We start from the raw sequence: 24,427 nt of genomic DNA, 5'->3' as shown, positions 1-24,427 counted from the left end.
TTATAATTGTAGGTCTTAACCTATTTCATGTTAAATAAACATTTCATTTTACACGCTTTTTATTTTTAGAAAGTAGTATACACTTTGAATAAAGTGGAAAAAATGAATGAGATTATTTAAATCTGATTTCTATCAGTGCTGATATGCATCCCCCCTCCTTTAGAATAGAATAATTTTTTTTATTTGCCTGTAGCTAAGCCAATGTAGCTCCTTGTGCACAGGCAAGGCCTTAGCATTAAAGGTAATGCTAAGGCCTGTTGGCCAGTGTAATGAAAACTGGTAGTGAAGGTAAAGAGCTATGCAATCATAAATAGTTAAAATACAGAGAATTAGAAACTGAGGGAACATTGTTTACTTAAAAAATATAAAGCACTCCTCTTAAACACCTGTCCAGTCTTTACAACAGAACTTCACATGGCAGACTTACAAAATATGTTCACTGGGCTGCCAGCACTAACAGCAAGTGTCTAATAGGGAATTTTCTTAACTGTTTCAGTGCCACATTAAATTGCTTTTTGGGGGCCTGGGGGATAATGTGTTGCATGGGGGTTTTTGTGGTTCGTTTGTGGGGGGGGGTTGTTTCTCAAGTGTCTTTACACAAGCTTCAGAAATTTTGAGTTGTCTGGTAGCTTTTTTCACATGCTTTCTATTGCCTACAGTTGGGATAAACATGGTTCCTTTTTTGTGTATTGGGGAATGAATGAGTACAGTTAAAAAAAAGGCTTCTCAGAATTTCTACTTGCACAAAGGAGAATAGAGATCTGAAAACCATTTGCAAATGGCAGTTTCTCAGGTGAAATACTTTCTTTTGTCTCCCCTCCAGATAAAACTTGTTCTCCTTTTCCCCTCCAGCTTGGGTTCTCATTCTTTTTAGGCTGAGTACTCCCTAATTTAGTGGAAAATGACTATTAGTAATTGTAGATTAATGTTTATTAGTAAGTGTACATCCCACACAACATCAAAAGTCTTCTTTGTTTGGAAAGAGATGCAGTGCTTAAGGGGAAGGCTTCTTTTGAATCTGATGTTGCCCAGTGCTTGCCCCAATCTGCAAGCATGTCAGGGCATACTTCCTTAGAGCTGAACATGTAACTTCTTTTTGCTTTGCTATACAGTAAAGTGGTTACATATCCAGGGGTTCAGCAGGCATGTTTTGCTTTTCAGGATCACCTTTTGTGCCAGTCAGTCCACTTCCTGGAGAAACGGGTGATTGATTTATTTATTTCCCCCCCCCCCCCCCCCCCGCTGGAACTGATGCTGCTAGCTTGCAAGGTTTTTTTTTTTTTGTTCTTGAACTAGTAACAAGCTGCAAATCTGGTAAGGAAGCTTAGGTCTTTCTCTAGACCCAAGGCAACTAGCACTTAATGTCTTTCTTTTTTCTTTTTTGTTCTGTCTCTCTCTCTTTTTTCTTTCATACATATATTTCATGTGCTCTGCTTTTTGGATTGACTGCTCTAACCAGCTATAAACTAAGCAAGGATGGAGCAGGGGAAGAACTTTCTATTTAATCCAGCTTCATACGGACCAAGATTCCATGATTCCTGTAAACACGTGTTATACTGTATCCATGTCCTCATGAACATTTGTTAAAAAGGAACCATTTATCAACTTTCATTACTCCTTGCTGTTATATTGCCTTCTGTTCCAAAGTTACTAAGCAAGTTGATTTTAGGACAGAAACTGATCAGGAAATGATCTTAATACAAACACTTTCCTCCAGCTTTGTTGTCCTCCTACCTGAAAGGAAATAGAGAAGGGTGGGAGGAATTAACAGTTTGTGCTTCTCAGTCCTAAAATCAGTGTGCTTCTTTTAAAGAGTGTAGCCTTAGGACTGAAAAAAAGGCTGCACAACTATATGGACCTATTAGACACAGTGATTCTTAACTGCAAAGCTTTATGTGCCTTATTAAGGCTCCTTAGCTTGCTTCTAAGACCATCTCATGCTTCTTAATGGCAGCCTTGAAATAGAGAGGCTATAGTCAATTCAGGGCTGGTTTTGAAGCCTGGAGATTGAGGATTCACCTGTTTCACTACCTGTAAAGTTAAACAGAAGATAATTTGATTACAGATGTTTATAGCACCTTTCAGTGGTGCTGAAAGGTGCTAAACATGTAAGCAAGTTATGAACTCAGCCATTATGTAAGCAAGTTGTGAACTCCGCTGTGGTTAACCAATGTGCTTGTTAAACTTAGCACTGGTATTGCATTATAAATATATATTTGTCTGATATGTATAAAAGTATTGTTATTGTACTGGAGTAATTTACCACAGAAAAAAACTATTTCTCCTTGATGACTACTCAGGATGGATTACCTTATTCTTTTCCCCTTCCACTGCCTGTTGATACTCAGTCTTCTTTTCTCTTTGTATTTAAAAATTGTTCTGAAGACCACAGAAATTAAGGTAAAGTAATTTTAACAGATATGGTTAGCTATATTAGTTTCAAGTTAGACAGAAGGTAGGGCAGGATGAGAGGCACATGCTTTTGTAGGCAACAACCTACTTCATCAGATGCTATGAATAGACTTGCAGAGATGGTTTAAGCATCATCTTGTATTTTCAGTCCTGGAGACAGAGCTGTATCTTTTGCATTGGTCCCTTTTACATCAGCTTTGATTTCTCTTTAGCATACCAATAACTGGAGAAACCAAAAGTGTAGATAGTAAGTTATCATATATTATAATAAACACAATCAGGTTTATTCTCCCCCAGTCAGCAAGGGGGGGAAAGCCCCATATCTTATATTTGCATACCAGCCAACTGCCTGATTAAATATGTTGGCTACCATTAAACTGCTGCTTATAAGTGGCATGTGTTCAGTCATGGAAACCAGCTATGAAGTTAATTGAATACAGCCCATGCTGAGCATGTTCATAAAACACATGGCCCAAACTGGGAAAACAGTCATGGGAACCTTTTTCTTTTGTGTGTGGCCCTTAAAGTGGACAGTTGCTCCCCCAGGAGAAGAATGAGTGTTGGAGCAAACTCTGACACCGACCGCTCAATTTCAAAGGTGCTGACGGGGACTTGTTTGGGGGGAGCAGGGGGGAAGATAGATAAATAAATAAACACCCCCCCCCCACTTCTATGTATCTGTCTCATGACCGCTGTGGTTCACTTGACAGTCCAAAACACACTTTTACAGTGACATCATCCTTATTCCAGTTACGATGACCATGTTGTGCTCCTGTGTGCCCTTATGTCCATCACATTCACCTTCAGTTGTTACAGTCACACAAAAGACTGCCTCTGCTTCTCCTTCCTATACCCTCAATCCCCTTCCAACTCCCTCTCCTGATTTCCCCAGTCCTTTCGCTCGTTGCTATAATGTCATTGTGGTGGACCAGTAGGGGACGCTCCTCTGCTGAGCCACCCACCTTGCTGCACCAGACCACCTACTAAGCTCCGAGCTCCCTGGGGCGCCTCATGTCTGGTGACCCCCTTCCTAGAGCATACCTGCAAGCCTGGGGTCACCACTGCCACTACCCAGGGGCTTTGGTCTGTTTTCAGCCATGTGTCCCCAGGAGTATGCAGGCCTTGTAGATGTTGAGGGTGCTTGACCCACTGTGAGAACTTGGGGTGCTTCTTTTAGCCTAAAGCACAAAAAGTAGCTTCCCTTAGTCAGCCCAACTGAGGTGATACAGAGGCACGCCCCTTTCCCTCTCCTAGCCAGCTCACCACACTTAGTGCAATGGAGAACTTTATTGATTACAGACAGTAGGCTTGGGGAAGGGTACAGGACAGAGAAATATCACAGAATAACCTTAGAGCAAACAGTGTGGCTAGGTATCCTTTGATCACACATCTGCTTTCCTGCAAGCTATATAATCTAGATAGGTTTCAAATAGCTTACTCACAAGTATCATCCAGAGGCTGGTTGAGCTTTCTTCTAGAGGCAAGCAGTTCATGATGTATCAGTGATATTTTAGAGAGAACCCCATCTCTCTGCCTGGTCAGTTGCTCACATGTACCCCAAAATGGCTCTCCCTTCCCACCTGGAGCCTAGAAGACCTTCAGAGGCATGTGTGTGTAGTCCATGCTTTCCAAAATGGCTCTCCCTGTTCTTCAAGGAACAAGGGCTCTTAAATAACTTTTCTAACCCCACCTTCTATATCCAATCAAGTCAGGTGTTGTTGGATGCTAGCCAATCAATTTGAAATGCATCACTGGTTACCTGGTGGAGTGATGGGGGCTCTTGTCCCCACCCCCAGGCCATGAGGTCATTGCCGAAACTATAGAGAGGTTGAGTTCCCACCTCCATACCTGTGGTCAGTCACGTAGGCAGAGCAGGTTGCTCAATAACTGGATTGATAAGCATATGAGAGAGAGAAGAAGGGAGACAGGCTAGCCCCAAGGTGAGGAGGAGGCTGTAACAGTGTTTCATCACTGTCATCATCGTTATGGTCGTTGCTGTTGCTAGCTGTCCCACCTCCTGAACAGTCTTTGCCAGTCTCTTATTTTCTGTATGATTTCTGCCATCTCCACCCCAGTGTCTTCTTCTGACTTTGTGTAGTATCCCTGCATCTCACTTGGTCCCATTTTGATACTGAGAAGTTTGTGTGTCTGTACATGAGCAGTTTCCTGGTCTTACTGCTTCAGAAATGCTGTAGATGAACTCGTTGAAGTGGGCTGTTGGGGTCTCCTTGATCATGTGACTGAATAGTAATGACTCGCTCTTGAGGGTCTTATTCATCATGATGGTGACAGGCGGTAAAGATCACTTTTCTCCACACCCCTTTAGCATATGGGCAGTACCAGAGGAGGTGATTGATTATTTCGGCCTTCCACCAGCAGGTTTGCCTGGGGCAGTTAGGGCCTCTCTACCCCTTTTTTTCAATGTCTATATGGGGAGTGTGTGGAGGGCTGCCTGGCAGTTTGAGTCTCTGTGATCCTTGTGCTGGTCCTTACAGAAGTTTTGCTTCCACACAGCCTGGCTGGCAGCAGTTGGTGGATAGTAGGTCCACGGGCAACAACATATTTCTTATTCTTATTAACTCTTGCATCTTGAAGTGGTTTGTCAGGGTTGCTGGGGCCTTGTTGTGCAGCTTGTATTTATTCTGGAAATGTTCTAGGATCCTGTAGAACCACAGTGATTCCAGTGCAGCCCATCTGAATAAAATATAGTGCCCATTGTGCTCTGTCTGCCTCACTGCCAACTCTTTTCTAAGTCTTGGTGAACCACTATATTAAATACATTTTAACTTCTTCATTCCTACAGCTCAGCAGGGCCTTTCTTTCCCATTTGTAGTGATCTCTCTTTTTTTTATGAGCTTTAAATGCTTGGCATACATCACTAAACTTCTATGTAGCTGAGAGGCTCTGTTTCCCTCTCTCTGTGTTGCATTTAATTAGTCTGGCCCCACTCTGGGGTAGAGGCAGACCAGACAATCCTGTGTCATATCTGCATATACATTTGTGGAGGGTCCCAGGAATGGTGATAAGAACACCCAGTTCCAGTTGCACTTGGGAGGCTAATTTGCACATGGATCCTTTGTAGTGGGTATCTGAAGTACATGCACATACCAAACAGTGCTGGGTTTTGGGGTCTCAGTGGCTTGAAATGCTCTTGATTCTGCTGGGCCCCAGCCTGATGAATTATATAAGTCATAAGCCTCTTGACTAAGATCATGCATAGTTTGTAATATGTAGAAGTGGGTACAAATGTGGTGCTCAACAGTGAGTTTATGGAGTAGGTGCTGAAATTTGGAGTATTCAGGGTTGGGGCCAGACAGTCAGGCCTACAGCAGTCTCCTGTTCCTTTCCAGTTTCTGCCCTCCGTTCTGTCCCTTCTTCCCCCACCTTACTGTCACATACAGTTCACTTCCATATTGTGCTTGGAGGAACGGAACCTAAGCAGGGCAGGAAAGCTGCAGGGACAAGAACTTGGGGGTGCAGAGAGCAAGGGCGGACCTGACCCTTCCCCCTGCTATTTTTCCCTGTGGCGGGGGGGCGTGAATTCAAGACACTCCAAGAATTAGATTCTGGACCTGAAAAATTATTTAAATTATACATTTATAAATTTTGTATGCACATAATCTAATTTGGAAGGTTGCCATCTTATATTGGAGTAAATATGGCTGCTGACATACATGGAAAAAAACAAAAAAAATTGGTACTTTACTGGAAGAGGAAGCACATTAGTTCAGCTCAGCTCCCCAGCGTCTCTATAGGTCATGCACTTCAACAGGACTTTCTGGTACATTTATCTAATAGCTGATTTAATCGGCTATTAGATAAAAGTGCCAAGAAGCCCTGCTGAAACATGTGATCTTGCGCACATGTTGGATGTACTGGGTCAAAATATCATGATGCCTCTCGGCATGTGCTGCACTTGGTGTGGGAGCTGCACTGAGCTGAAGGTGCTGGGTTGTTTTCTGGGGGTGGGTTTCATGTCTGTAAGAGTAGCTAAAATAATAAAGATATACACATAGACTGCTTAAGTGGATTCATTATTCTGGACCGGTCTAGTTTCTCTTCTGTTCTAAATATTATTTGTTTAGAATGGAATTCTTAGTGATAAAATGAAAAGGAGGGAACCTCTTAAGTAAAAAAGTAAAACATAACCAGAATGAATTGTAATATAACCATTTGTGAACCCAAAATTTGGCTTAGTTTTACATGTAAAAGTATTGAAAGCAGTCTTTCTCTGCAGCTTTTAAACTACTGTAAATCCTGTAAAGGTTTACAAGCTAAAAGTTGTCTACTGCAGCACAGCTTGCTTTAAAAATTCTTAATTTAACAATAGTATGCGTGAAAATCACTTCTAAATGTTCTGATTATTTACTCTGTTAAGGCCTTCAGTACTAATTTGGAATAGTGATGAATGACACTTAACCTTTAATTGTCATTTTTCCAAATACAGACTTTCTGCAGATGCTGCTCTATAAAAATTAGTTATTATAATTTTTTTCTGTATTTCCTAAACAGGAGTTTGGGGATACTTTTCCCCCAAACTGCACAGACTAAAGATGACTGTTTACATAGTTTTTCTTTTATGACCTGACATAGCTCCACTGTGAAGATTAAGTTGTATGAAAAGCATTAGCCCGTTAAGCTTATACTACAGGTGAATTTTACTTAATTACATTTTTTAAGAAAATTGCATTTGAAACTTGTTTAAATGAAATTCATGTTTTCCACATTTTAGTATGCCTTTAATTATTTTGCCTATGCCATCTCTGCTAGATGCATAAAATATGAAGTGCTTAGAATGTTTAAATTTATTGTGGCTGCTCCACCAAAAAAGTATTGCAGCAGAGAACATTCTTAATAGCAAAAAATGAAACGTGCATGATTTGTAGATTAGCAAGTTCTTCTATGATTATATAGGAAGTGGATTTTGTGCCCATTGATTTTATATCCCTTTAAAATCATCAAGCTTAATAACTTTGGAATTCCTTTTATTAACTTTTTCTGGTGAAATTCCATCAACTGAAAGCTTTCCATCTGTGATTGCAAATGTCTCAACATATTGCACAGGTCAGAGGTCCTTCAACTCTTTGATTCTATAGCACTTTGTAATGCTATAAATGAACATGGGTCCATAGCCTAGGAGTTCTGTAAATGCTAGTTCTTCAAAAGAAGCAAAGTCATATTCACTTAACGCTAACAGGCTGAGCTCATTATATTACCTGCAAGAGTTGCATTTACCTACTTATATTGCTTCCCATGCTAGAACTAAGAGCTCGTGAACGTGTTGGGGATGGGAGCAGGTCGGCTAATTGTCCTCTTTCTCCTAAACCCTCGTTGCTGCTCTTGTAGCAGGTCTGTGACCTACTGGTTGAGAACCGCTGGAATAGATCAGTTTTGTGAGGAGCAGATGAATCTTCCTCAGCATCCTGTGGAAGTGGTTTCTGGTGCTGTGATACTATATGCCTAGGAAACTACTTCCAAAATTATGCTTCTCCTAGTTGCACACATGAGGTTTGTTCTGAAATGTGTTACTACTTCATTTCTTCAGCATATTAATTCTTCAATTCCAAAAAGCCATTTTTTCTAGCTTTATAACTGTTAAAAGAAACTTCTCTCTAAGGAGATAGACATATTTTTTAAGAGAATTGAAAAGCCCTTGGCTCTCTTTGCAACTGTTATCCAAAAATGTATTTAAACCATTGGAATTGAGTGTTTAAAAAAAGGAATCTGTTAAAGAATAAAATATTAAATTTTTTTAAATCTTGAACAATTCTAATAGAAATGCTTCTAAATTAGGTCTCGTTATTTGTGTGTTCACCATATGTGCTTATTTTTAGTTCTGGGTTTTACAGAGAGTCTGCATACAGAGTTAAAGTGTGTGCATGTGTGTGTGTGTATGTGTAACAGCATTATTATACATGATGATACAGATTTCAGTTCAAGTGCTAGCATACCTAAAAATGAGTCTTTAGGGATCTTTAGTCTGACTACGTAGTTTAGTGATCTTGTATTCTATTTTTATTTGGGAAGAGGATGGGACAAAATTTAACTGTTAAAATAACATACCACTATTATAATGAGTACCAAAATACTTTTATAACCAATTTAATTTTTATTACAGCAATGTCCAAATATATTATTGAGATTGAGAGCCTACTTGCTCATTACTTAGTTAACAACAATCCTTACACCAAAGAGATCACAGTCTGGCAGATGTGATGCAAAAGAAGGTGAGGCTCTGAGGATGGTCAGGTAACATATTTAAAAAATTTACCAGTGTTGTTATTTTATTCACAATAAAGGAGTTTAATGAGCCATTTCAGAGCAAATGAAAGCAACAATAGTTGTATTTAAACTCAGTCTGCATTTTTATTCAGTAATGTCACCTATTCAGCCAGAGTTGGAAATGAAATAAGCGCATTGGAATGATCCTATCCATTGGCATTATAGATTGAATCTGTATTAGATAAGAAGTTAATGCTGTACGTCTGTATAGCAGTTGATACTCTATCTTTGTGGGTATAAGTCAAAGCCTATTTTGTTCTTGAGTTTAAATATAAAGGCAGTCACCTACATTTTGGTAAAATATTATATGAATGTCCCTTGCCTGTTGCTCTCTGCATCATACAGTAAATAAACCTAATTTTTAAAATTGAACAAAATATATGGAACTTGCAATTAATCTTTAGTAGAAACTGTAACTGTTGCTAGAGAGATTGTTTTGAGAGACTGATCAATCTGAGTCCTGTATTGGAAACATACAAAGAAATAGTAGTATTTCCATTAGAGCTTAGCGTTGTCAGTTTTTACATTTTGGATCACATTTTTTGTAGCTGTATTTGAAAAACTTAATATTTAAAAGATCCTACAGTGTTACACGAGAGTGTTCCTGAACTGACAAGTGACTCTTTCATTTCATTTTTGTTGTTTGGAATGGAAACCATTACATTAATGGAACTTTGTCCTCATGCACAGTTATGGTGACAAATATGTATTAGGCTACATAAATACATTCATATAACCTGGGAGAATTTTCCCAGGTTTGTTCTCTTGGTAGAGAAACTTACTCAGAGCTGTGTGTATAGACATTTGCCTAATGACATTCTAAAGAGCTTGTAGTACTTGCTGTTGGGTGGGAGAGGTGCCTTGCGCACACATCACAATATGCTCTGCAGTCTGCTTGGTGACAGGTGACTGTACTGTATAGTGCAGCCCTGATTGGCTGAACCAGAATGCCCATGATCTGCCTGTGTTTTTCAGCAACATAATGTGGGGATTGTGTGGGGTGGGGGGAGGGAGGTGACATATTCTGTTCCCTGCTGTAGCAGCAGACTCCACTGAGCAACAGTGTTTTGGGGCAGAGGTGGTAAAGGCGGAAGGTGATGCTAGAGGATTATCCTGTCTTTTAAGAGAAGGCTGTGAGGGGACTTGATTGCAATTTACCACTGTATCAGGGAAATACATCAAGGGCTTGGTGAACAACTGTTCACCAGGGCATCCTTGGGGAAAACCAAGAGCAATGGCCACAAACTCCTGGAAGGCTGTTTTAAGAGAAACTTGTTCACAGCTAGGGTGTCCAGACTGTGGAATTAACTCCCTCCAGAGGTGGAGGAAATACCTACCCTAGAAATCTTCAAGAGCAGACTGGACAGTCACCTTGCTGGGGTCACCTGACCTCAGTTGTCTTTCCTGCCTAATGCTGGGGGACTGGACCCAATAATCTTGTGAGGTCCCTTATAGCCCTTACAATCTATGAATAAGTCCCAAAGAATACAGACGTTTGCTCTTCCAGGCTAAACTCTCCGGGGAGTAATTTAGTCCTGGTTGTTTCCAGGTTGTTTTTCTCTGAGAGCAGCCATTTTTACTCTGGGAGTAAAAGCCTGAACATCTGTACACTTGTAGTTTCTGTGAGATGTTCATTTTCAGTGGTAACCTGCAAGCTGATTACAGTATTGAAAGCTAAAATTATTGGATTTTTAAAAATAAGCTAATGAATATGCAATGGTATTTGACATAATTCATTTAAATCTAGGTTTTTCAGTGAGCACTCTTGAATATTCATAAGGAAGGGGAAAAGGACCATTGTATCTAATGTAGGAACAATTGAATTGCTCAGTTTCACAAGCTTAACCATGCATTCAATGAAAGTAGCTCTTCCTTGTATTTCTTCTGAATCTGTGAATATTTCTTCTGGCTCATGGCGGTAGGTGGAAGGAAGAGAAGGAATTAGACATTTACAAAGCCTCAGCCTAATTTTCAAACTTGTACTATTGCAATATTATTTAATTCATTAAGTATTGTAAACTAACTTCAACTGATCTGTTTTTGGTTAATATTGTATTACTTTAATGCTGTATACCTAGTATACACATAACATTATCTGACTTATTTCAGCATCACTGATTGGAGGATACTTAGTTTGTCTATTTCAAAGATGGTCTAGGCAACAATTTATTGAAAACTACAAAGTTGTGTTTGTACGTCACATTTCTCTTGTAGTCAAAGAAGAATAAAGTCTTTATTACAAAACACTTAATTTACCCTTACCACTGAAATTGTCAGAAGCCTTGTAAGATGTTAGAGGTCACATTTATAAAAACTATTTAGCCTCATAGATGCAGTCTTCGGCTATCACTATTTAATTTCTATTTTTTGTAACTTTTATATTAATTATTTTTCATATTATAACAGTATAAAACGAACAAAACCATCTAATGTAAACTAATAATTAAAATGCAATAAGAAAGCAAAACCAAAGCATTACAAAACAGATAATTAAACATAATACTATAAATTTAGTAAAGACTACGGGAAGGGGAGAGCTTAACATTATATACAACCAACTAACAAATGTAGATTTAAAGGATGCCAAATCTCAAACAAATAAACTAGATAAACTAAATATTAATTTTTCAAGCATAAATTTTTATCATGGATTGTAGCTGGTAAAAGTTTTAGAAGTAAGTTACTACTGAGACTCATGGAAACTGAGGGTGTTTTTAAGACTCTCAGAATTAAAACTTTTATAGAAAAAAAGTCAACTTTGAAGCCCTTTTTATTTCCATGGGGCTTCTAATCCTTTGAATACAACAAAGGAAGTAATAACAATATAGTCAGCATTAACACAAGTAGTTTTGAGAGTCAAGTTGAAGCACAGCTTTCAGGCTTGCATCCTCTTCTAGAGTGTTTCCTCAAGACCCCTTTTCAGAATAGCTATTGTTTTCTTCAGTATTTCATGGGAGAACGTGAGTTTCTGAGATGGAAAAGACCTTGTTTATGACTGAATAATGTTAGCAGAGCTCTACTTAAGGCCATACCTCTTCTGTATGTTGAAGAATATATATTTATTCTTTTCTTTTTGTGAATGGAAGTTTTCATATTCTGGGTTTAGCCATATGCTAGAAAATGACAATGCAAAAGCTTGTTCTGGAAGTGTTTATACACATTTCATTCTACAATTTAAGTTCAAATAGTTTGGGTTTTTTAAATTAAAACTATTTTGACACTAACACTTTCAGTGCTCACATATTAATTGGTCTGTGATTGCTTTTGGTATAATTGATCAGTGCACTGCTTTGGGCCTTTACTTATGTTCTGGCAAATGGTTGGTTTTAGTCATGGTCTTTTTCAGACCGGGCCAGAAAAAGGACTGATTATTTTGAAACAATTTTGAAACAAACTCCTTTACTTTACAAAGCATGAACTTTACATGGGGACCTTTATGTTGTCTTGTCTGCTACAAAATTTTTATTTTAGGAAAAATTTAATTGCATGTAATATAGGCACTGATCTTTCCTTTCAAACTTTGAAAGGCTTATATAAAACTCTATCCAAACTATGCATTGGGTTCTATAAAAGATACCACCCGAAGACTGGAAGGAGGCCAATGTGGTGCCGATCTTCAAGAAAGGGAGGAGAGTGGATCCGGCTAACTACAGGCCCATTAGCCTGACTTCTATCCTGGGGAAGATCTTAGAAAAGTTTATTAAGGAGGCCATCCTTGATGGACTGGCCCAGGCTAACATCCTAAGGGATAGCCAGCACGGGTTTGTTGCGGGTAGGACTTGTTTGACCAATCTCATTTCCTTCTACGACCAGGTGACCTATCACCTGGACGAGGGAGAAGAGATTGATGTCATATATCTTGACTTCAAAAAAGCTTTTGATCTGGTATCCCATGATCACCTCTTGGCCAAACTGGCCAGTTGTGGCCTTGGCTCCACCAAGATCCACTGGCTGGGAAATTGGCTCCCTGGTCAGACCCAGAGGGTTGTAATTGATGGCAGTCACTCATCGTGGTGCCCTGTGACCAGTGGGGTCTTTGGACCCACACTGTTCAACATCTTCATTAATGATGTGGACATTGGAGTCAGGAATGGACTGGCCAAGTTCGCCGATGACACCAAACTTTGGGGCAAAGCATCCATGCCAGAAGATAGGCGGGTGATCCAGGCTGACCTGGACAAGCTCAGCAAATGGGCAGACGAGAACCTCATGGTGTTTAACACCAAAAAATGCAAGGTTCTCCACCTTGGGAGGAAAAACCTGCAGCACCCTTATAGGCTCGGCAGTGCTACGTTGGATAGGACTACAGAAGAAAGAGACTTGGGGGTCATCATTGACCACGAGATGAACATGAGCCTGCAATGCGATGCTGCGGCTAGTAAAGCGACCAGAACGCTGGCTTGCATCCATAAATGCTTCTTGAGCAAATCCCGGGACGTCATTCTCCCCTTGTACTCGGCCTTGGTGAGGCCGCAGCTGGAGTACTGCGTCCAGTTTTGGGCTCCACAATTCAAAAAGGATGTGGAAAAGCTTGAGAGAGTCCAGAGGAGAGCCACGCGCATGATCAGAGGTCAGGAAAACAGATCTTACAATGATAGGCTGAGAGCCATGGGACTCTTTAGCCTGGAAAAGCGCAGGCTCAGGGGTGATCTGATGGCCACCTATAAGTTTATCAGGGGTGACCACCAGGATCTGGGGGAACGTTTGTTCACCAGAGCGCCCCAAGGGATGTCTAGGTCGAACAGTCACAAACTCCTGCAAGACCGTTTCAGACTGGACGTAAGGAATAATTTCTTTACTGTCCGAGCCCCCAAGGTCTGGAACAGTTTGCCAGCGGAGGTGGTTCAAGCACCTACATTGAACACCTTCAAGAGTAAATTGGATGCTTATCTTGCTGGGATCCTATGACCCCAGCTGACTTCCTGCCTTTTGGGCAGGGGGCTGGACTCGATGATCTCCCGAGGTCCCTTCCAGCCCTGATGTCTATGAAATCTATGAAATCCTCACCTCTCACTATACTAACACTAAATTTTTCCAGCAGAGATCTTTCTGTCTTAAAACTAGTGGTTCTTTTATACCCTTTGATTTATGCTACTAGTGACTAAGTAAGTAGTCAAATAAATGCTGATAACTGGGTAAAAAGAAATGCAAAACTCTTAACATTTTTGGTTCAGCGATGATGCCTTTCATTAGACGAAGTCAGAAATTGCAAAAAAATTATCTTTTTTTGCAAGTTTTTGAGCTCACGTGCCCTTCCTCAGGCTTGGGGGAAATTAAAGATGGTACAGGTCCCCATAGGTAGAAAAACAATTTCAGTGGTAAGGGTAAATTCAATGTTTTGTAATCAAGACTTTATTCTTCTTTGAATACAAGAGAAACGTGACATGCAAACACAGCTTTGAATTTTCAATACATTGTTGCCTGGACCATCTTTGAAATAGACAAACTAAGTATCCTCCAATCAGTGATATTGAAATAAGTCGGGTAATGTTAACTTTATACTAGGTATACAGTATTCAAATAATACAAAATTAACGTAAAATATTTTTCTACCTATGGGGATGTGTACCATCTTTAATTTTCCCTAACGTTTTGACTTGAGGCACGGTTTTCAGGAACCCATTGTGTCCTAAGTCCGAGGACTGCCTGTGACTCCTCCTGTAATAATTTCTAGCCAACTGTGTGTTGTTTGAAGTAGTATTTAAATAATTGATTTAATCTTTTCAGTCATTTGTCTTGGTACCTACCTTTTAAATCAAGATAAGTCTCTGTCAGATTCATGTCTGCACTGCCTTGTGTAACTTGGTGGCAGAAATGGGGTTCTGCAAGCAAAACTGACCCACACAGCCTGCCCCCCCCATGGTGGAAGAAGCTCTCCAGACTGCTAGCAAAGCAGAGCCAGCTCTGAATGACAGAAGGCTCCTGCTACCACAGAGGAAGCTAACAGAACTCACGTGTGGAATGGGCTGCCAGGAGAAAGAATGGATGTAATCATTTGAACAGCTCTAAGATGCACCACACATTTTGTTAGCTCAGCTGTTGTAGTGGCCTGTAGAGCTCTGGCAGAAGCTGCTCAGGTGGGGAACGTTGGAAGCTTCCCTTCAGTGGCTGCTGTCTGCCAGCAGTACTTACAGTGGCAGAGAGCTTATAGTATAGACAAACTGTAATTTGAAACATGTTTTTTCTATTTTAGACTGAACTAAATTTAAAATCGTTTTTAAGTGCTGTTCTTGTTAGGAACAGGATGACAGGTTTTTTGTTTTTTAAACAAAGCAGCAACCAACAGAAAGTCCCTGATTTTTGCACACGGTTGAGCATGTATGCAATTTTATTCATATGAATAGTCCCATGAAGTAAAAAGCAACTACTTGGCACTTTAAAGTTAAGCTTGTGCATCAATTTGGAGCAGCAAGGAGCTCAAATTGCACTTTCTTTTCTAATTAAAGGAGTCTTTAAATAGCATAATCTTTAGCACTTGAAAATTTGCTGTGATGCTAATTGCGAAAAGCTATTAGGTTTTTAATGTATTTTTAAAAATTCAGATATTTGGCCAGAACTTTAAAAAACTGGAAGCCTGAACTTGGGTGTTAAATTCATATTTACATGCCTCTTAGTATCATATCAGAAATAGAATTTGAAATTAATGTGACTTGTGAGGCTGATGGAAAAACATAGTACAGATATTCCTCACTTAACGTTGTCCTGGTTAATGTTGTTTTGTTATTATGTCACTGATCTATTAGAGAACATACCCGTTTTAAAGTCGCGCAATGTTCGGTTTTAATGTTTGGCTGCTGCCTGCTGGTAGGTAACTACTGTGACGTAATTGCATTCACTTAAAATCGCATTTTTCAAGAACATAACTACGCTATTAGGCAAGGAGTAGCTGTATGGTCAAAATATTTGTTCTTGGGAGAGGGGAGGTTATTTATTTATTTGAAGCTCAACATGTTAGAAGGGTGGTGGTGTTGGTTGATATTTATTCATGAATTTGAGTCTATGGTGCTACCACAGTAGTGATGTTAATGAGGCCTTGTGTTGCAGCATAGATGAGCAGTAAAAGTAAAACTGCTTAGTTTAAAAAGTAGAATATCGTTCTGTGAACAATTAGGAACTAATTAGAGACAAATACAAAACATCCACTTCAGCAAGTTAAAGCTATATTTAAAATGGGAAAGACATTATAAGACTAGGAACAGAAAATAAAAATCCTGCATGTTTTTGAATTTAAATAGACTATCCACCTTGGGTTTGTTTTTGTTTTTAATATCAGCAGCTATAAATATGCTCTCAGAATAGTTTATGAAAACAGTATTCTCTTGAAACTGGTTGTCTGTATGGCAGGCACCCAGTCACCACAAGTCCTGAATGAGGAGGGTAATCTAGTTTGATTACCCTCCTCATTTTGAACTTTGGATTGTTTGGTTGTGGATAGTGTGTTGAAATCTAGCTTGGACTATTTTCTGCGTTTTATATTTAAAGTTTATTCTTGCAACGGAAGATGTTGGAGACACTGCCACTTTGTTTTGGCATATGTAGCTGCTTCAGAGGTGAAATTCCTTGGCAAAAAATCCTTCATGCAAAATCTGAAACACAACTGGCAAGTAGGAAATGAGTAAAGAACATTCGTTTTAGCAGTTTAAGATATAAAAAAGAAAAAAGGAAAATATTATGAACATTCAAAAATCTGTTCTTTACTTGCAAGAATAATTTGTTATCCACTTAGGGGCCTTGATTAAAGTACAAAGCTAAATTCTCTCCTTTGTAATTAAAACAGGTCTGATAATCCTAGTTTTGAAAGCCATCCAGTTTGTAGATCCTGTTTTTATAATTAAACATATTAACATATTAAACATACCTTAAGAAACTAGAGGTGCAGTCTGCTTCTATAGAGTGTGAGTGTGTGTTCGTTCATGTTGATTTGCTTGTTTGGACTTAAGGGCTGTGGTATAATAAGCAGACATATTCACTTCAGCCAGTGGAAGCTTGTGTCTCAAGTAACCTAGCAGTCTGAAAGCCTATCAGCATCTAAAAGTTCAGATTGTCTTGGTTCTCTGCCAGTGTGCATTGCTATAATTTTATTTGAAAGTTCATTTAATGAAACTGCCCAGTAACTTAATGACTTAATTGCATCTGAAGCTCCCCTTACTAGCATGCAAAGGCACATACAAAGTGCAGTTTTGATGTTTAAAGTATTCTGGTATTTTTCTTTTACTTTTGCCTTTCCTGCAAGCTGGATTTGATTCAATAATAAAAGGCAATATGCTGGGTATAGAGTATATTGAGCATGTCGCTTTCAGCAAGAATTAGTTGTATGGTCTTAAAATGGTCATTTCTAAAGTTTAAATTATAGAACATCTTAACTTGTTTTTATGTCTGGTAGCATACCTTAGAAGTTATTTACAGCTCGTTTAAAATGCCATTTCTGTTATCTGGGATTGGCTAAGAATCTGGTTGATTTTAAATCCAGCAATATGCAGGTAGCTTACATAGTTTATATTATCTGCTCAAAAGGAAGGATGGCTCACATGTTAAAACACAAGGTCGGAGTCTAGTCTAGATTAGCACAACAATGTCAGAGCTCTATTTGGTCTCAACTGAATTTAAACTATAACAAATTCTACTGTAAGTTCTATAAATCCCATACTGGGGGAGAATTAGTTCTGGCTGAAATGCACAATAACTATTAATTGAGGTGATTTCCTATTTTTAAAAACAGAAAACCTGTGAGTTGCTTGTAGGGCCAACTGGAAGTGCAAAAGAAGAATTGGTTCTGCAGTTTGAAAAAGTTGGTCTTATGCAACTGCTGATGGGCTACCTGTCATTCAGCCCTGCCCCTCACCATTCTTTGTGGAGAGGGGCAGGGCCACATTACAGGCAGCCCTCACAGCGAATCAGTGATGAGGGGCAGGGCAGCCACCATCTTGCTGGCAGCATCTCCTACCCCCCACTTCCGTACCCCAGCAGGCTGCCACAGCACCCTGAAGACTGCTGGCTCCCTCTCGGGAAGCAGCATTTTGTTTTCAGTAAGTCGTCTTTTTTTTCTCTTTTTTTTTTTTTTTTCCTGTGAATGTCACAGGCAATGCTGGATTTAAAAAAATCTGCAAAATCATGATTTTTGGTGGGTCCCTATTTATACAGTGTGATATGAGGCTTCAGGTAGTTGGATTTATTCTGCCTGATGCATCTGGTACCATAACAACAAAATCAGGGTCTGCAGAAGGATTGTGTTTTCTTAAATATGTAGAATTTTTTTTGGTTTTTTTTTTAGCTTTCAAATGTGAAACTGTAATGCTAGGGCACTGATTCTTCCACTGTGTCCAAAAATGGTGAGGCTGGAGTACTGTGTTGTTTTGAGCCCCACATTTCAAGTAAGATGTGGACAGATTTGAAAGAGTCCAGCAGAGTGCAAAAACTGGTTAGAGACCTGGGAAAAAGGCTGCCTAGAGTGGAAATTTCCAGAAAATACTGGAAAATTTTGAAGACCAGGTATGGCAGACAGTCGGTTTGGATGAGTTAGTTGAGGATAATCCCATCTCAAGCAGAGGGCTGAATTAGGGTACTTCATGAGGCCCTTTCATGTCCTGTTTTCCTATGATACTGCTTTGAAACACAGTGTAATAGCTGAAACAGGCTGTAAAGTTAAAGGTGCTCTATCCATTGTAATGGAATATTATCTCTATAGCCAAACGATCATACCTTAAAGACAAGTTTTTCTAATAATATTGGCTTGCCAAAGATGCACATTGTGCGTGTGTGAGCCTGAAAGTGTAATAAGTAAAAACAACCTTACAATATTCTTGAGAGATCAGATTGGGAAGTAAAGCTAAATGTTATAGTAACTTTGCTAATTAAAAAATGCAGTTACTACTGCAGTATTTTTTTTTTTTTTAAATGAGTTCTTAATTGACACTAGGATAGGCTCTTCAATAAGAGTATGAAGTCTTTAATTAAAATTCATCCTTTGACGCACATGATAATGCCCTGCTGTAAACTGTCACTCAGAACGTTCACATTGCTAAAAGCAAGCAAGATGTGAATGCGTACACTTCTAACTTGTATACAGCTAGCTAAGTGGGAAATGATCTTTAGGTAAGCGCTTGTCCAAATATATTATTTACTATAATAGCTGTCCACAGATAGTTGAAGTGGAACCATTTCACTTCAAGTGGACTGTGGCAGGGCCCCTCTGTTGCCTGACACTTTAAGAGGCTTAAGCAGGCTGTGGAGCAGCCAGCAGGTGTGGTGCAGCCTAATGAGGTGGTCACATGACTGCAAGAGGGCTCCTGGATTGAAGGGTGGGGCTGGGCAGCCTCAGTATAAACCCAGGCCCTCAGAGGTGAGCTGGCAGTTGCTACAGGGATGCTGCTGGTGTAACATCACCTAGCCAGAGCTGCTGCTCCCAGAACACCTAGAAGCCCGGGTAGGAACTATGGGTATGGAGGAGGTTCCTGGTCCTGGCATAACTTAAAACTATACCCTGCTAGGGTCGAATGGTGTGGTAGGGCTGCCTGTGGCAGGGTGGTACCCACAAAATGCCACACCAGTGCTTCTCTGCTGAAAGGCCAGTATGGGGTGCCATATACTCTCAGCCCCAACAACCTGGTGGATTACTCCATAGAGGGGACAGGCGAGGGGTCCAGGCATGTCAGAGGCTTAAGGCCCAAGGGACATAAGGCCTAGCAGGCCTAGTGAGGGGCAATGTAGTGGCCTCAGTGATGCAGCATGTACAAGTAGGCTGTGTAGAGTAGGGTCTTCATGTGCAGACCTAAAGGACTGCACATAGGCTGGGCTTAGAGATCAAGCACGCTGTTTGGAGGGGCCCGAGAAGGCAGACTTGTACAAAGTGGAGAGGGCTAGCTGCTGAGGAACCTAGCCAGGAAACCCTTGACTGGTCAATGTTGGGGCCAAGATCAAAAGCAAGGATGCCCACTGCAAGGGGCGGCCAGAACCAGGGGCCTGGAGTTCCTACTGGCCTAGAGGTGAGGCCAGGGCCCGCAAGGCCAAAGGTCCCGGGGGGGCCACTGCCAAGAAGGAAAGGGTTCTAGGGAGTTTGCAGCCCCGCATGACGGCAGAGGTTAAGCCACCTGACTAAGAGGGATCCAGGTTGGGTTTTGACATAGAATCATAGAAAGAAGGGCTAGAGGGGACCTATAAGGTCATCAAGTCCGGTCCCCTGCCATGGGCAGGAGGTAATTGGGCTCAAAACGAGCCCAATGAGATTTGTCCAGCCTCCTGGACCTCTGCTGGACATGTGTTCCAGATTGTAGTTACTCGTATAGAAAAGTTTCTCTTTATGTCCAGCTGAAACTTTTCCTCATGGACCAATGGACACAAGGTAGTTGTCTTCTGGGGTTGGCTTTTCTGAAAAGTTGTTCACTTAGGTCCTGGTGTTTCCTTTGACATATTTGTAGGCAGCTATCAAGCTGCCTCCCGGCCGCCTTTTGCTCAGGCTGAAGAGTCCCAGATCCCAAAGTCTCTCCTCATAGGGCCTGTCCCCCAGGTCCTTGATCATGTGGGTGGCCCTTCTCTGTACCCTTTCGAGCTTGTCCATATCCTTCTTCAAGTGTGGTGACCAGAACTGGATGTAGTACTCCAGTTGTGGCCTCACCAATGCCAAATAGAGGGGGAGGAACACCTCTCTGGATGTGTTGGTGAGAGATCTGCTGATGAATGCCAGAGTTCTATTTTGCTGTCTTGGTGACTTCGTCACACTTGTGGCTCTCATTCATCTTCAGGTTGATGGTCACCCGTACATCCCTTTTAGATGCAGTGCCAGCCAGTGGACCACCACCAATTGTACAGATACGGCGAGGGTTCTTCTTACCCAGATGAAGGACTTGGCGTTTGTCCCCATTGAACCTCATCTGGTTTTCTTCATCCCATTAGACCAGCCTGTCAAGGTTGTCTTGAATCCTTGACCTGTCCTCTGAGCTTGTCTCCACAGTTTGGTATCATCCATAAATTTAATCATTCCACTCTTCATTCCCTCATCCAAGTTATTAATAAAGATATTAAAGAGCAGGGGCCCAAGCACTGATCCCTGGGTTACAACACTGGAGACAGCCTTCCAGGATGAGGCCACCCCATCAATCAAGACTCGTTGGGATCAACTGCTGAGCCAGTTCCCAACCCATATCACTGTAGTCTGGTCTAGGCCAGAACTCTCCAACTTAACTGAGAGGATTTAATGGGAAACAATATCAAAGGCCTTGCTGACATCTAGGTAGATGATGTCCACCTCCTGTCCCATGTCCAAGTCATAAAAGAGCACCAGGTTTGTTACGCATGACCACCCCTCTACAAAGCCATGCTGATTGCTTCTTAGAACTCCACCAAATGCAAGCTTGTGGGTGATATCCTCCTTGACAATTTTTTTTTCAAAGATCTTCCCCGGTACCAGAGTCAAACTGATCAGTCTGTAGTTGGCCAGGGTCATTCCTCTTTCCCTTCTTAAAGATGGGTACCATGTTTGCCTTATTTCAGCTATTATGGACCACTGTCATTGCTGTATTCTCTGAGCCCCTGGTCTGGTGACCGCTTCTCTCTTAATTTCAGGGATACTGATGCAAAGTATTTGTTGAAGTGCTCTGCCTTTTCATGGGTGGTCAACTGTGGGCTTCCCCTTCATGTTTCATAGGGGTGCCACAGTGGAGCCTGACTTTTTTTCTTGCTCCATATATAAGGATTTTTTGTTATCTTTAATTTTGGTTGCCAGCTCAACTTCCATGGATGTTTTGGCTTTCCCTGTCTAGTATCAGCAGATCCTGGCCACGTGAACAGACTCTTTTCTGGATCCCAAACAATTTTTTCCATTGGGATTCCAATTTTTTTCTTTTTGAGAAGTTCCTTAATGTCTCTGAGCCAGGCAGGTCTCTTGGCCCCTCTCCCTCTTTTCGATTGCATGGGGATAACCTCTTTGAGTGAGAAGATTAGCCTCCTTGAGGAAGCACCATTTTTCTTCATCTCCCAAGTCATTCAGATGCTGGTTCCAAAGGGCCTTTCCAACTAAACTTCTAAGTTTACCAAAGTCCACCTATTTGAAGTTTAGGACTTTTGTTCTGCTTGTAGAGTTCCCAGCCTTTCCGTGGATGGTGAATCTAATCAGATTGTGATCGCTGTCACCCAGAGCATCTCCAGACTTCAGGTCACTTACCACGTCTTCTCCTTTGGCCAGCACCAAGTCCAGAGTGGCTTTATTCCTAGTCGGCCCCTCCACAGCCTGTACCAAGAACAGGTCATCTGTAGTTGCCAGGAAGTTGGTTGATCTGCTGGAGCAGGCTGAATGATCTTCCCAATGGATATCAGGGTAGTTGAAGTAACTCATGACAATCAAGCCTTTAGTACTGGCTGCTTTGGCCAGTTTGCTGTAGAAAGTGAGGTCATAATCCTCTTCTTGCAGGGGGGGGGGCGGGGAGCGGGTCCTGTAATAGACTTCCACCATCAGGTCCCCTTCTCCCAAGCCCCCTTGTAACTTGACCCAGAGGGTCTCAAGGGACTTCCCCTTGCCATCAAATGTAACCTGCACGGAGGGGTACTGCTCCTTCACATAGAGAACCACCCCTCCACCCTTCTTTCTGTTCCTTTCAGACATATCAGACTAGGCTGTACAGTGGAGTTGCATCATACACGCATTTAACTTAAGTGAATTCATCATACGCGTATGCCCCAGAGTGCCGATTGTTTGGATTCAGCCTGCAGCTTCCCTCTGCAGCACTGTGCATGGAGCCAAACAGCTACATTGGGAGCAGCCCTGCTGGGAAGCTGTGCATGCTGGCCTGGCGGGAGTTTGGTGCAGGCTGCACTGGGTGGGAGGGAGGGAGGGACTGTACCACTGGATGAGGGAGGGAGCAGACTGTACCACTGGACAAGCCCAAGGGTAATTTTGACTATATGCAATTTTCACCTTATGTGCTGACTTTAGAACCTAACCCCTGTGCAAGATGCAACTCCACTGTAATGGGGCCCAGTGTGGGGCCAAAGCCACGTAGTGATGTCATGGGCAAGGCATGGGACTGAGTGTAGGGTGGTATGGAACCTTGTATTACGTCCTTGGCATCAGCCAGTAAAATTGGCAGCGTCCCACCTTTTATAAACAACTACTTATCAGTTGCATCAAAGATGTGGTAGGTGAGTCAGGTGGGTGGACTAACCTAGACAGGTGGGCAGGCCAGTGATTCAGCCTACCTTGAGACAGCCACCTGTCTCATGGAGCTAATTTATAAGAATATAGCTATACCAGGATAACATTCTATAAGGGAAAGAAAATAATCTGTACCTGTATAGCACCTGTACATGAATATAGCTACATTCAGACAGAGGAATTACAGTGATCTAACACCTATCTTTTAGAAAATCCAATCCGGCAAAACAATATCAGTACCAAAAAAGCATAAACAGATAGTCTAAACTGCTACAAAAGATATGAATTCTAACTTTTCTCTCATACCATTGACCAACCTAAATGTCGTATTGTTTGCACATACCAATGGAGACTCAAATGCTAGCAGCTGAAATAACTAGCAAAAACTTGATTTTGAAAATAATCTGCTGTTTTCCAGTTTTCAACTACCACTCCAAGCTGAGAGTCATTCAGAACTTGATTTTGAAAATAATTTTTACTGGCCTACCTTTGAACAATGAATGAGTTAAGCCCATCTTGACACAGACACATTTTGGTATGACTGAACTAAAGAAGAGTTTGATATTTGTGCTCATCCTTCTTTCAATGCTTTCCCTGCTAATTTTTAAGTCTTTTTTTCAAAGCAAAACTAAGGATGACTTAACTGTGACAGTGTCCACATGTTAACTGTCACAAAGCCTCCATTTTACTGCACATATAGCAGGTATGCCTAGCTTCTCACATGGATGTTTGACAAGCAGGAGAGCATGCCCCAATTTAAAATCCAGGTTCTCTGCGTTCTTCTTGCTATCAGTACAGGATGTCAATTGTTGATTTGCTGACCTTATTTTTTTCCCCCTTGCCATTCCTCCTCATATTTTAAAGACAGCAGTTTGATGTAGGCCAGATCAGTATCTGAGTGACTCGATGCTTTGCATGGAAAAATGACAGAAGTAACTAATTCATTGTTTGAGTTCACATGGTCATGCTCCACAACTTTGAGAAGCCACTACAAAGCTATTTAAACTTACTGCTATTTAAATGACTCAAGGTCATCCCATTTTTCATTTGTTATTCCAAGCCTTTTTCTGTACACTGACAATACCTTTGAATGTTGTCACCAGCAAAAGTATGTTCTATATTCGTTAGTGAAAATGATGAATGCAATTAGGTCAAGACCACAGCTGGAGGAACTCTACTAATAATGTTCCTCTAGCCCAATGTTTCCCCTTTCAGTAGTACCATTGTCATGTGTTTCAAGCAGACCTTTCCCCATTTTACTGGAATGGGCTACCCAGAAAGGTTATGGAATCTCCTTTAGAGATTAAGATCCAGGTAGACGGAGCCTTGGCTAGGATAATATAGATGGGGATGGTCCTGCTTTGAGCAGGGGGTTGAACTAGATGACCTCCTGACATCCCTTCCAACCCTCATTTTCTACAATTCTGTAATTCGTGTGGGGAGTTTTTTAACACAGTTCTCCTAGTCCTCATGTAATCCAGTTTAAGCAAAAATTTGCCAGGTTGACACAATATCAAATCCTTTTCTAAAGTGCCCAATTCCTCTCCTCCTTCAAATATGTATGCTACATCTGCTGTTTTCCAGTTTTAA

General features: G+C 41.0%; 1 protein-coding gene across 6 annotated transcripts in view; it reads left to right on the top strand.

The window, feature by feature from the left end:
- The window catches only part of PKP4 (plakophilin 4), a 275,173-nt gene that overhangs the window by 5,576 nt on the left and 245,170 nt on the right, over positions 1 to 24,427 (top strand). The window contains exon 2 of one of the 6 annotated variants that reach the window (XM_090045669.1): positions 8,531 to 8,639. The exons of the other annotated variants lie outside the window; for them this stretch is intronic. The gene's annotated coding sequence lies outside the window, so the exon portion shown is untranslated. The remainder of the gene's footprint in view (positions 1 to 8,530; positions 8,640 to 24,427) is intronic. 6 annotated transcript variants of the gene reach the window in all.

This window comes from Crocodylus siamensis, chromosome 4, assembly GCF_052110815.1.
Source record: "Crocodylus siamensis isolate JL-2025a chromosome 4, ASM5211081v1, whole genome shotgun sequence".
NCBI lineage: Eukaryota > Metazoa > Chordata > Crocodylia > Crocodylidae > Crocodylus > Crocodylus siamensis.
The sequence above is the reverse complement of the archived record's forward strand: the minus strand, read 5'-3'. Positions and strand labels throughout refer to the sequence as shown.